At 35.1% G+C, this 13,853-nt stretch overlaps 1 protein-coding gene across 1 annotated transcript in view; it reads left to right on the top strand.

Annotated features, from left to right (window-relative positions):
• Positions 1 to 13,853, top strand: part of LOC122801642 (ICOS ligand-like) — a 181,523-nt gene that overhangs the window by 148,951 nt on the left and 18,719 nt on the right. The gene's annotated exons all lie outside the window — the stretch shown is intronic.

The raw sequence follows: 13,853 nt of genomic DNA, 5'->3' as shown, positions 1-13,853 counted from the left end.
ATGCTGGATTTACCCACTCTTGTCTTTGTTTAGCCACTCGGGCTTCACCCTCATGACCAAACCACACCAACCATTGGTGAATCCAGCATTACCCACTCCCAGGTGTGGGTTATTGCTTAAATATTGTATAAACTTCTTTTAAACTAAACCTGTGAAAAGAGCCATCATGACTTTAAATTCTGTTCAAAAGATCCTGTAGATTTATCCTTCTTCCACATACATATGATCATGAGGTAACTGGTTTCCTATAAAAATGTTCTTCACTTCTGTTCTTTACTTTCAAAATTCTTGAGTCTCATATCTACTTTCAGCTTTCTTTAAGACAGTTTACAGGCAGAACTCTCTTTTTTCTCTGGTTCCATTTTGCCAATACCCCCATTTTGCAAACAGCTTTTGTTTGATGTCCTCTGATCAAGCAATCTCAGTACCTGGCTGTACAATCTGAGATGACCTTCCCACAAGCATTTAAAATAGTGCAAGAACCTTTGAATTCAGATCTATATCTACTCAACTTGTTAACGATATGGCCCCTGATCTTCCCATTCCCATTACATAAAATAAACAATTCAGTTTTACCCGCATGCTCTTCTCCCCCTTTGCATTTATTTATGTAATACCCATGCAGACTATATCCATTACACCTACATTCAACATAATATTTTCCAGTATACACTGCCCCTAACAAAATCCTCCTTTTCAGTCTTGTTTTCAATAGCTAGATAGAGATATTGATTACTAAGTTTAGATGATATTATATTATCCTTGTATTTAACCTTTATCAAGTCTTGATGGAATACCTTATTCTTGTTAAATTGTCCTAATAGTTAACTGAAACTGCATTTGTGTCCATTGTTTACTTTGTAAATATTCCTGCATTGCTCTCACAATACCTGAACTGGAGTTACGTCAAATAGTTACTCTATTCATCTGGTTGTATAATTACTTTCTGCTCATTTACTAACATTTCTAATGGCCACCTGACTATTACAGATGCCTGCCAGTGTTTAAAAATGTTGCCTATTGTGATTCTAAATGTATGACCCAGCTTAATATTTCTGCTTACCATGTATACAACTTTTTCATCCCTGTGGCTGATATAGGTCATTTGTGATCAGTTCACTATTCTAGCCTCTACACCAGTTAACAAACAATAAAAGAATAACAGATTAAGATAATTCACTGTGCAGTATTTGGGAAAACAATTAATTTAATGATTGAGATGATGTGAAGAGAAGGATATAAGTTGCCAGTTTGTTACACAAGATCAGTGTCTAGGATAATAGTCACCATTTACTATGATTTACAGCAGTAGGCTATGTGGTACAGCCCATAAGAATGGTGATGGTGGTGGTGGTGGTGTGGGGGGGGGGGTTGAGTCACATACTATTTATGCACTCCACACCCTGTACCTCTCATTCATAACAATGTCAACTCTGAGGCTGCTACACCTTGTAAACAATGGATGTTCTACTCTAGTAACCATACTCATAAAAAGTGCTTTTTCTGTAGTTAGTCACAAATGCACCCACTGTACTCAAGTCAGACCACATTCAAGAGAAAAACAAAAGACGCCTGAATAGTAATTTGCAATGTATTATGTAAAATCAATTACATTATTGCATATTCATAGAATGCTGTGTTTTCTATTAGTGTTGCACATTAGTGATGATGGAAATTGTTAACTTGACAGGTCACTAATTCCCTTACTTAAAGACTATTTCCACAACAAGAGACATTTTACAACTTTAGGGTGATGTGCTGTTACTGAAATTAGCCTTTGAGGGACACTAATTTTTTTTTCAAATTTTTTTTATTTTTCCAAATAATATAATGTTTAACAATACAATCATCAATAAACAAGTATTATAAACCTTTATATACACTATGTACAATTGACCTGAATAAAGGAGGGGAAAAAGTAATAAAATATATGAAATTAGTAACAAAACTTTATAATATTCAATTAATAAAATATAAAGTCACACATTAATTATTTAGGGTTCATTTTTAATGTCTCAATAAGAGTTAACATTTTTTCCCAAGGATTGTTTGTCCATGTTTTAGGTAAAATTCTCGATTCCTTCACCTTGATTTCAAATGTCAATGTTTCTTCCATAAATCTCAAGAATTCTTCCAGAGTAGGTTCTTGTGAAGACTTCCACTTTCTATTTATACATTTCCTTGCCACAGCTAGTATGGACCAAAGTAGGTATAGATCTTTTTTATTCATTCCAATAGTATCATTAACATTTAAGAGGACTAAAGATTTGGTTAAAATAAAAGTATCTGTGAATATAGCTTGGAGAAAAATAGTAATTTCTTCCCAGAATTTTTTTATATTAATACAATCAAAAAATATATGAGACCAATCAGCTTTACAGTTTAAAAAAACATCTCTAACAAATGGATTTATCAAGTGAATTGAATTTGGCTAGTTTATCAGGTATAATAAATGCTCTGTGAATATATTTCCATGTAAATATTTTCCATACTTGTAAATTAAATGTTAAGTTAACAGAACATAAAATATTTGTTTTACTCTCAAGTGATAGATTAGTGTGACATCCCTTTGCTATGAAATTCCACTATCTTGCATTAGGGTTAGTTTTATATGTTATCAATATTTTGTATAATTTTGAAATTAGATTTGTCCAGTTATAATTGTTGTAAACAACTTCAGATATTAGACTTATCAAATTTGGACTGTTTTATAAGGAGAATTAATAATTTTGCTATTAAGATCCTTAACATATGATAATATGCTTTGTAGTATCAACCAATCTGCTTATGGAATGTCATATTTATTCTGAATTTGTTGAATATACTACTTGATTCTCTATACAATGTTGCCAACAAGTGAAGTTTTTCCCCTCCCATCTAGTTAAGATAACAGTATGAATTTTATTGCAGAAGTTCTTTGTAGAGCTAAAGGGTATTCTCAAGTCTAGCCAAATCTTAATATCCATGTTAATATATATAAATCTTCCAAATAAATTGTAAATATTATTTATCTAATTTAAGTTAGTTGGTTTTGTTATATTATATTGAATATTAATAGTCAATATGTGCCACTAATTTCTTGTCTGTTTCTCTCATTTGAAAAACCATTTTGTGTAGAACAGAAAAAATAGATCATAGCTTGATCACCTGAACATGTGATCATCACAAATGGGATGAGACACAGGTCATAGCTCTCAACACTCTCAGATTTCACACAATATCCCTAATTCTTCCTGATATTTTAGTCTGTTCCTCATGCAATTTGTATTTTTTTCTGGCAAACTGTTGAGGATTGCAGTTACTAAATAATAGCAGGCATTAGAGTACCTTTCAGAAAAAAAAGCATTCTAATGCAAAACCTGTTATTCTAGCAAATTTCTAAAAACATATATGAACAATATTTAAAATGTGTTCCTGATTTAGGACATTTAACCCTCCCCTTATATTTTGGGGGCTACCATTATACATTTATTGGCAATGAATTTTAAGCCTTGGCTTTGGCTCCAGCCATTTGTCTGCGTTAGCCCTTCCTGCAGAATGTTAGTGTCTTGGGAGGATTCTAAGACTGCTTCTACTTTGCAGTCATGTGCAAACTTGGCCAGTCGGAAGCATTCGACATTGATGTTAACTTCTGAGAAGTAGATACCAATAATCAGCAAACCCCACACAGAACCCTGAGGGACTCCACTAATCAGTGGCCTTTTTATGAAGGTGGTTTCCCCTATCCTAACTTCCTGGGTCCCATCTGACTGACATGAGTTTATGCCTATATCTGTAAGTTTGTTTAAAATGCCTGACTGAAGTACAATATCAAATGCCTTAGCCAGGGCAAGGTAGGCAATATGCACTGTTTTGCCTTCATCCATTGCCTTGGTGATCTTCTCAAATAAGTTATCCAGGTTGAGTAGGCTTCACCTGCCCTTGATGAAGCCAAACTGAGTTGGATCCAGTGGTTGAAGGTTTTCTAAGTCCTTATAACCATTTGCATGATAATTCTTTCCATGGCATTGCATATGAGACTAGTCAGACTTATGGTTCTGTAGTTCCTGGGGTCCATTGATGGCCTGACATTGTGCAGAGGGATGACCATTGCAGTTCTCCATTTGCATGACACAACATCTGGCTTTGGATAAAGTGACTCTTTTGGTCCCGATAAGTCATGTTTCATACTATTTAGGAGGCATCCTGGGATGTTATCGTGCCCGTTGATGCAGTGTTTTTGGCCTTAGAGAGCACATCTAGGAACTGCTCCCTAGTGGTATACCACTGGGGGTTTGTTTCATGGTATTTTCCTGGGGGGGCAGCTGGGGAGAGAGAGAGTGGGGTTAAAACTGGAGCTAAATTTGTTGGCCGGCATATTTGTTATATCTTCCATCTCCTTGTAGGTTGCTCCATTTACAATCAGTTCTAAACACTGCTGTATGCTGCCTTTGAGGTTTTGGATATAGCTAAAGAAAGTCTTGTGGTTGTCTTTTGTGTGGGAAGATATCTTTAACTCAAATTTGCCATTAGTAGACTTAGTTTGCCTTCTTAATTGATTGCTTAGATTGATGAGAGTGTTTTTATCATGCTGGACATAGCACTTGCTAAGCTTGGCTATGATTTTTTTCTTTTGTTTTATAGCCTGTTTTTGTTTGGATTCCACCAGTTTGGTCTGTTTTTTGAGTTAGTTGTGGATTTATTTCTGGTAGGTACAGCTGTCAGTATGCATTTATTTATATAATTGTACAGAGTTTCTGTGAAAAAATCCGCATAGGCAGCTGTGCTCGCAGGGTTTACAGGGCTTTAAATTTTGAGTTATCACTTAGTAGAAGGAAACTTGCCTTAGAAGCATTCCTAAATGTTGCAGGGTTAGCTGGGTTCACAGAAATGATCTTTATTATGAAGAAGACAGCTTTGTAGTCTGGCATTACCAGAGAGGACACTACACTAGTGGGGTACAGTGTTCTCCCATGTCTGTGAGTACCAGATCGAGTATGTTTGCATCCCTAGTAGGTGTATGTACTATGTGGCCCAAGGTATTTGTTTTTATAAAGTCCAGGAATCTCTGGACCTGTAAGTTTGGGCTTGTGTTATAATCCCAGTTTAGAGTGGGGTAGCTGAAGTCACCCATGAATTTGCCATTGGGTTAAATGGTGAGAGCCTCCAGTAAGCCCAAGCACAAGCTATGGGTTACTTGTGTTATAAAGGGTGACCTGTAGCATGCAAGCATATGGTATGGGACTTTGCCTATGGAAATCTATACACAGAGAAACTTACACTCATCATAATGTTTGATGAGTCTTGAGTTGAGTTTGGTGTTGATATAAATTGTGACACTTCCACCTTTGGTCCCTGCATGTGCAGTAGCTGGCTTGAATGTGTGGAAGGCATTGCAGTCCTGCACTGCCAGGGTGATGTCCCTGGTTTTAAACCATGTTCTAGTAACTGCACAGATTGTCCACATTCTCCATGGTGAGAAGAACCTGAAGGGAGTCAAGTTTCTTGTTTAGGATCCTGGCATTGAGTAGTAACACTTTTAGATTCCCTTGTGTTGGTTTTGCTATGTAAGAAGGTTTGTCAGTTTGGCATTGCTTAAAAAAAGCACATCACAGGAAGCTGATCAGATATGACTATGGGGCAGGGGATAAAAAGTGGTGTGGTGTAATTTGAAAGAACCTTTCTGAGGACAAGACCTAGAAGATTAACAACTCTGTTGGATGGTGGTGGTGGTGTTGGGGGGGGGTGACAATTTTGTCAGTCTGTCAGTATTTATAAAATCCGTAAATCACAGTTGTTGGTAGTAAATATTTGCTAGGTTATTTATGTATAGTTATCCATATAAAAGGTATTTGGATCAATGGCTAACATTTCTAACTGCTAAGAGGTCATAGATGGAACATTGTAATTGGCTATAATGTGATAATTAATTTTACTGAGTGTAACTAGGACTTCAGTCAGTTCCAGATTTGTATAATGGGTCTATATCACTTGACTGAATACACTAATGATCGAATCACTATTTATTGAACTGACTTAATTGAAACCTCAGTTTAGCAAATGATGTTTTCAGCAAATTCTTTCTCAGGGAAAGGAAGCAGTTGGCCATCATTGAGAATTTGACCTTTTCCCCACTGTAGTGCGATCTCGGAGTTGGTATATCTCACTTTGCTGACTTTTAAATTGTGTAGTTTTTTTTACGGTCACTAACTGGCCCACTAGTTTCTTTCCCGAGGTTTCAATGAAATGATCGTTCGCTGAATCAAGGTTTTGATTAACTGAGTTAGATAAATAGCAATTCTATCATTAGTATATTCCATCAAGTGATATAGACCCTTGTACAACATGGAACCTGGCAAGAGATAAAGGGATTCTGAATAAATACAAATACTTTCCTGCAGCTGTCGGTGAATATGAGTGCATGTTAAATACTGTAGCCTGGATCAGAGACAATCCTTTCATTACACTTGAACTAGGTATATTTAGGGTCTTTGATGGTAAGAAAGACTCTAAATTCAGAGATTTTTGTTTAGGCTTCTAACATTCAACAGTTATACCCTGACATAATCCAGACTGGAGTTTGTTATGTTACAATGTCTAACAATTAATGTGAGAGATGAGAGGTACAAGCCATCCCAGGCAAAGTGGGGGTGGGATCTTTTGACCATTTATCCCCATGCATTGCTGACGAACATTAAATCTCCTTAGATACCAGATGAACAGCTAATTATCAAAGTCTATCATTCTTGAATTTAGGCATCATTCTTGGTGAACACAGACTATTGCTCAATGTGAAGACATTGCCTTCTCTGAAGACATGAGCAGAGATCTCAACAATTTGTCTTTGCATCTCCCCAAAGGCTGAATGACAAAAACTGTTCATCCATATGTAGATCTAAGGGCCCTAGTGAAATTCCTTATCCCAGAACCAAACAGACAGCTGTCTTCCTCCCCATTATTAACCTGGTGACTGCTGTGTCTATGTGTCTTATCGGCGGACTATGTCACATACAACTGCAAGAAGGGTCACAACCAGTATTAAACTTTGTATAACTGCATAATGATGAGTTAGACATTAATAGCCTGTGTATTTACATTGTTGAAAGAGTGGAATAATATCTGTGCCTCACAGTACAAAAGGCATCCATAGTGGAAATATACAAGTGACCATAGAAACATGAGGTGTTGGTGTTATGAGTCAATCAAAGCTGAATACAAAACATTTTTTTCTATGTATATAAAATGTTATGCGGTTACACTCAGCTGAACTCTCAGTGTGGCCACTCTTGCAGGACCATATAATGCAATTTATTTCATGATGCAGGACTGTGCAGTCCCTATTTATTGTATGCAGCTTATAGATTACTTTATTATTTGCCTCCTAACATATGTCTTCTTCTGGCTCTCACATCTCTATTCCAATGCTTTAAGTTCTTGTGTAGGTCTACATATGCCAGTCTGATAATGCCATTGTTTTAGTTAATATTTCTTGTTACAGATTCCTTTAACACAGAAACCGGTATAAACAATCTCCTTTATCCTGACAAGTTTGAATACATCTTCCACTTAAAGTTCTTTCTTTCTCTACTGTTACTCTACTCTACTGTTACTGTAACCATTTGCTTAAATCTTGGATGCATCACAGTTGCACAGCCATATTTCAACATGCACACACAAACTAATACACACACACACACACACACACACACACACACACACACACACACACACACACACACACACAAGCACATGCTATTTTTCCTTTCCATGAGCAAAATACATCAGTAGAGGGATTTTCTCAATCACTGTTCCACATTATTCCACTGCAGGCACCATTTTCTGCATAGCACATGGCTAATTAGCTTTAGCCACTTCCTTGGACTCTTGCATTTTCATATGGCTTCCTAGGGAGCCTTCCCTTTTGCTGGTGCCTAGGTATAGCTGTGACAGGACAGTGGCTTTTGAATGATTTGGGCTTATAGCATTGCTGAAATCTTTCAAGATAAGCTTTCCACAGTGTAATAAGTCAATTTAAATACCGGTATTCAATACCATTAAAAAATAAAAATGAAAAATAAATTGCAATTGAAACACGCATTGTTGTTCTTATGATCATTTTTTTTATTATATATACTGTATACAGGGTCTGCTTCAATTTGTCCCACTATTTATAATCCTTTTTCCTACACTGTGTACAACTTTATGTACTGTCTATTTTTCAAGTGCTGGCATGTTTTTCTCAATGACAGAAAAGATTTCTTACCCACACTATTTATATTTATTAATTTTTTGTAAACACAAGTTATTACTTTTTCAACATGCCCTTCATATACTTCATATTCACTAAATATTATATTGCAAGTTTTCTTTGAAGATTAGAAGTTGTACTGCATTTTACTATGATTTCATCTTCTTTGACAGTCTACATGTTTCTCATAGCAGTTTCTCATAGCAGTGTGATAACTGTTTGATTTAACTTTCATCCACTTTGGATCATCCAAATTTCTTTTACAGAATATTTCAGACAGAAAGCTGCAGTCACAGAGTGTGTCACATTAAGTTAGGGGGTTTTGGATCTCCCCCTACTCAGACATGTTTGGTAAATGAAGGACTGAGTGAAAAAGAATCATGAATGATTTATCTTCAAGCACGACTTCAGTAAATAGCAACAGATCTTTTTATAATTATGTTTACATCATAAAATTTGTAAAAATATTTCATCAAAATGATAGCATTTAACTGCAGCAATTACATTTCTGCCTAATAATTTAATTTATTCCTACAGAAAATTCTAAATTCCTTCCAGTAGATAATGATTATCATTATGCAATACCATAAACTTGTCTGTTGGCTTCATATTTAATTAATTAATTCCCTGATTTAAAAAAAATGTCAGGAAATGGAAGTTATAAAAATATCTTTAAATTCAGATGATATGTATGAGTTTGGATCTCAATATATAAGTTTATTTTCTTCCACTATGTCACCAACTTTTATTAAAGCTAAAACTCTCATAAAAATGTAGTAATATAGTGGGGAAAACAGTTTGATTAATTTTGCTTTGTATTAGTGAGTTTACCACTCTGGTCTTATTTATCCAAAATTTATTAGAAGCTCTATATAGTCTGTTATTCATAATGTTTACATTAGAAGTATAGAGGCAAGGGGGTGATCAGTGTTGCAAAACTATGTATATGGCAGGAAGATTGTAGTAAACTATTCAGGTACTGGTAAAGTGTGGTTGTAGGGCATAGATTCTCAGCAAAGTGAACTGGGGATAAATTGGGATTTATCTTGGAGATATTTAAGAGCAGTGCCCTTTATTCGGAATGGATTTCAGTCATATTGGGATGTGCTTCCATAGTTTAGATACACTACTGGAATATAGAGAGTAATCTGTAATATCAGATGATATGGCTTTAGTTATTAGTGATTTTTCTCTAGATTGCAAAATTCTATTGGGGAGTAGTGTTGTATCAAGTTGGTAAGTTTTCTGGCTAACAGAAAAGTCTGTGTTTTGTAGTCACCTGAGACAGACCAAAGTGATGTGGTAGTTCTAACTAGTTTAATTCCCATAGTGCTAGGCAGTGGTGTATTTTATTGTTATGATTTAAAACAGATTTACAGCAGATTTAGCTATTTTATTATAACATTGCTCAGGTCAGAATAGATGTGAGACTTGAAGGGTAGTGAAAATTGGTGCAGCAATGAGAAGAAATGACAGTAAGAAAGTAGAGGCTGTTTGTCTTCTGGTTATGTCAGTGCAGTTTTTACTCTGTATAATATAACTAGTTAGTGTGGATTTTTTAAACCATGTGTATTACTTGGTGTTCTCATTTTAACTGATCATCTATGATAACACCCAATAATTTTATGTTGTTTACTTGTTCTATCATGGTGTTGTTGGGAAGGTGACAGTGAATAGTGTTGTTTGGTAGAGATGTGTTTTGGAGTTTTTGTTTTAGGGTTTATAAGTAGTTGTAAATTATTTAGCCATATTTCAAATGATAAGAAGGATTGTGATGTAAAATCTTGGAGTTTAGAGCAAGAGAGTTTTGGCAAAGCAATATAGAAGTGAGTCATCAGCACATTTTACTAGAGTAGAATTTTTTTTATTAGTGTAGAGGCCATTGTTAAATATATTGAAAAGTATGGGGCCTACTATAGATCATTGTGGAACACCAATACTTACTGCCAAGAAGGAAGAGAAATCATTTTTTCCATTTCACAGTGTGTGCTCTATTTGAGAAGTAGCTATGGAACCATTGCAGTGATGTGTTGGGGAGCCCTAAGGATCAGAATATGTAAGTGGTCCTGGTAGGAAACAGTATAAAAAGCTTTAAAATAGTCTAAGAAGATGGTAGAGACTAGACTGTCATCATTTCTATGGTTGTTGACAATATTAACAAAATTCAGCAAAGCAGTAGTTGTGCTGTGATGATGATCTTTCACTCTTTTTTCTGAAGGGGGCTAGTGTGCTTTTTTTAAAGTTCACGTTGTGTTACTCCCCTGAATCTATCAATTTCTTGGATGTTTGTGTCTATAAGCTGGAGAGCGGCTTGTTGAACACGTGCATACACAGGAAGTCATGTTATAAGAATACCTTTCTCCACCGCCAGAGTATGCACCCCAGATACGTCTTTGACAACGTATTGAAAGGCCAGTTGATGAGGGCATCAAGGTTGAATCCTAGTTATACTGGTTACAGAGATGAGTTAACTAATTTGAGGAATATGATTGAGGAGAGAGGTTATTCTAATGACGTACTTGATATGAAAATCAGGGAAGTGGACGGATTAAGATCCTCCACTGCTAAACCCTATTTTTCTGAAGATACCGAGAGGGACAATGTTGTAGTGAAGGATACATTTCAAACACTAAGGGCTCCCATGTTTTACACCAGAGATGCCATTCACTTTAGGAATTTTTTGAATAAACATTGGCATGTATTAAAACTAGACCCGGACTTGAGTGCACTGGTAGGTGATGCACCTAAGGTTGTATATAAGAACAAACCTAACCTTAGGAACATGCTGTGCTACAGGGATATTTTTGATACACGGGTTAAGTCTAGGAATTTTGAATATAACACCAGACCCTGTGGTGGATGTAATCAATGTGGTGCGATTGACTCCTCCATGACCTTTGTTAATCCTCATAATAATTTTGTATACAATTTTAATACAGGAACCAACTGTTTGACTAGGAATGTTATATATTTAGCTAGGTGCCCAGGCTTGCACTGCTTATTATATAGGAAAAACTAACAGAATGCTCAAAGATAGGATTAGAGAGCATTTGTACCACATTAGAATTGGTTCTGATACTAATGCTCTGGCTAAACATGTCAAGCATTCTGGACCCAATCACAGCTTTATATTTTTAGTGATACAGGAAGTATTTGAGAGCATTAGAGGAGGTGATCTACTTAATTGCACATTGGAACGTGAGTTGAGGTGGATAATCATATTCAAGGCAGACCGGCCTCCTGGCCTTAATGATAAGGTCAATATCAAACCTATTTTAAAGAAAAGGAAGTGCCACAGGCCAAAAAAGTGATTAAAATATGCTATTGATGTATCAAATTTTAACATTTCTTTTATGTCATGCCTTTTTTGGGTCAAACCCCTTCATTGGATATCCATTTTTCCCACCATACATCTGTCCCTGTTTTGTGAGGTGTATTATACATTTATATCACTGTAGTTTTGGGATCCCACTTGCTTTGTTTATTTTATATACAGGTTTATTTTATACATATTTTTATTAGCTTAATGTATTCCCTCTTCTTGTTTGAATAGATTCATGTACTTATATAGACATGTAGAATGCAGCGTAGTGCATGTCTTATGATTTTTTATTATTTATTTTAAAAATGGTTTATATAGTATGCACAGAATTTAACAATGTGTTATAGAGTAGATTAGTGATTAATTATATTATTTTTAATGGTATACCATGACTTATGACTGCACGAGCATGGTTGTTTTTAAATTAGTTTACGTAGTGGTGACATCCAATCAGATTGTATTTTGTCAATATAAATACCTCTGTTTTTTATATGCATTTGAACGTCTGATGAAGCCTTTTGGGTGAAAGCGCTAACGTATATGCATTAAACGTATTTGTCCTGTTACATTTTTCTTCGTTTTTTCTGTTGAACAGCTGATTGTACTACTGGATGTGAAGGAACTGCCTTGCTTTTTGGTTTGTCTTGATACCAGCTACATTTTGGAGACGTTCCGCTACCTAACCCTGTTTTCCTTGGTTTATATATTTTTATAATTATGTTTACATCATAAAATTTGTAAAAATATTTCATCAAAATGATAGCATTTAACTGCAGCAATTACATTTCTGCCTAATAATTTAATTTATTCCTACAGAAAATTCTAAATTCCTTCCAGTAGATAATGATTATCATTATGCAATACCATAAACTTGTCTGTTGGCTTCATATTTAATTAATTAATTCCCTGATTTAAAAAAAATGTCAGGAAGTGGAAGTTATAAAAATATCTTTAAATTCAGATGATATGTATGAGTTTGGATCTCAATATATAAGTTTATTTTCTTCCACTATGTCACCAACTTTTATTAAAGCTAAAACTCTCATAAAAATGTAGTAATATAGTGGGGAAAACAGTTTGATTAATTTTGCTTTGTATTAGTGAGTTTACCACTCTGGTCTTATTTATCCAAAATTTATTAGAAGCTCTATATAGTCTGTTATTCATAATGTTTACATTAGAAGTATAGAGGCAAGGGGTGATCAGTGTTGCAAAACTATGTATATGGCAGGAAGATTGTAGTAAACTATTCAGGTACTGGTAAAGTGTGGTTGTAGGGCATAGATTCTCAGCAAAGTGAACTGGGGATAAATTGGGATTTATCTTGGAGATATTTAAGAGCAGTGCCCTTTATTCGGAATGGATTTCAGTCATATTGGGATGTGCTTCCATAGTTTAGATACACTACTGGAATATAGAGAGTAATCTGTAATATCAGATGATATGGCTTTAGTTATTAGTGATTTTTCTCTAGATTGCAAAATTCTATTGGGGAGTAGTGTTGTATCAAGTTGGTAAGTTTTCTGGCTAACAGAAAAGTCTGTGTTTTGTAGTCACCTGAGACAGACCAAAGTGATGTGGTAGTTCTAACTAGTTTAATTCCCATAGTGCTAGGCAGTGGTGTATTTTATTGTTATGATTTAAAACAGATTTACAGCAGATTTAGCTATTTTATTATAACATTGCTCAGGTCAGAATAGATGTGAGACTTGAAGGCTAGTGAAAATTGGTGCAGCAATGAGAAGAAATGACAGTAAGAAAGTAGAGGCTGTTTGTCTTCTGGTTATGTCAGTGCAGTAGGTTTTTACTCTGTATAATATAACTAGTTAGTGTGGATTTTTTAAACCATGTGTATTACTTGGTGTTCTCATTTTAACTGATCATCTATGATAACACCCAATAATTTTATGTTGTTTACTTGTTCTATCATGGTGTTGTTGGGAAGGTGACAGTGAATAGTGTTGTTTGGTAGAGATGTGTTTTGGAGTTTTTGTTTTAGGGTTTATAGGTAGTTGTAAATTATTTAGCCATATTTCAAATGATAAGAAGGATTGTGATGTAAAATCTTGGAGTTTAGAGCAAGAGAGTTTTGGCAAAGCAATATAGAAGTGAGTCATCAGCACATTTTACTAGAGTAGAATTTTTTTTATTAGTGTAGAGGCCATTGTTAAATATATTGAAAAGTATGGGGCCTACTATAGATCATTGTGGAACACCAATACTTACTGCCAAGAAGGAAGAGAAATCATTTTTTCCATTTCACAGTGTGTGCTCTATTTGAGAAGTAGCTATGGAACCATTGCA

This window comes from Protopterus annectens, chromosome 5.part0 (assembly GCF_019279795.1).
Source record: "Protopterus annectens isolate FY-2018-M chromosome 5.part0, PAN1.0, whole genome shotgun sequence".
In the NCBI taxonomy this organism is placed as follows: Eukaryota; Metazoa; Chordata; order Ceratodontiformes; family Protopteridae; genus Protopterus; species Protopterus annectens.
Note: the sequence above shows the minus strand (reverse complement) of the source record. Positions and strands in the feature narration are given on the sequence as shown.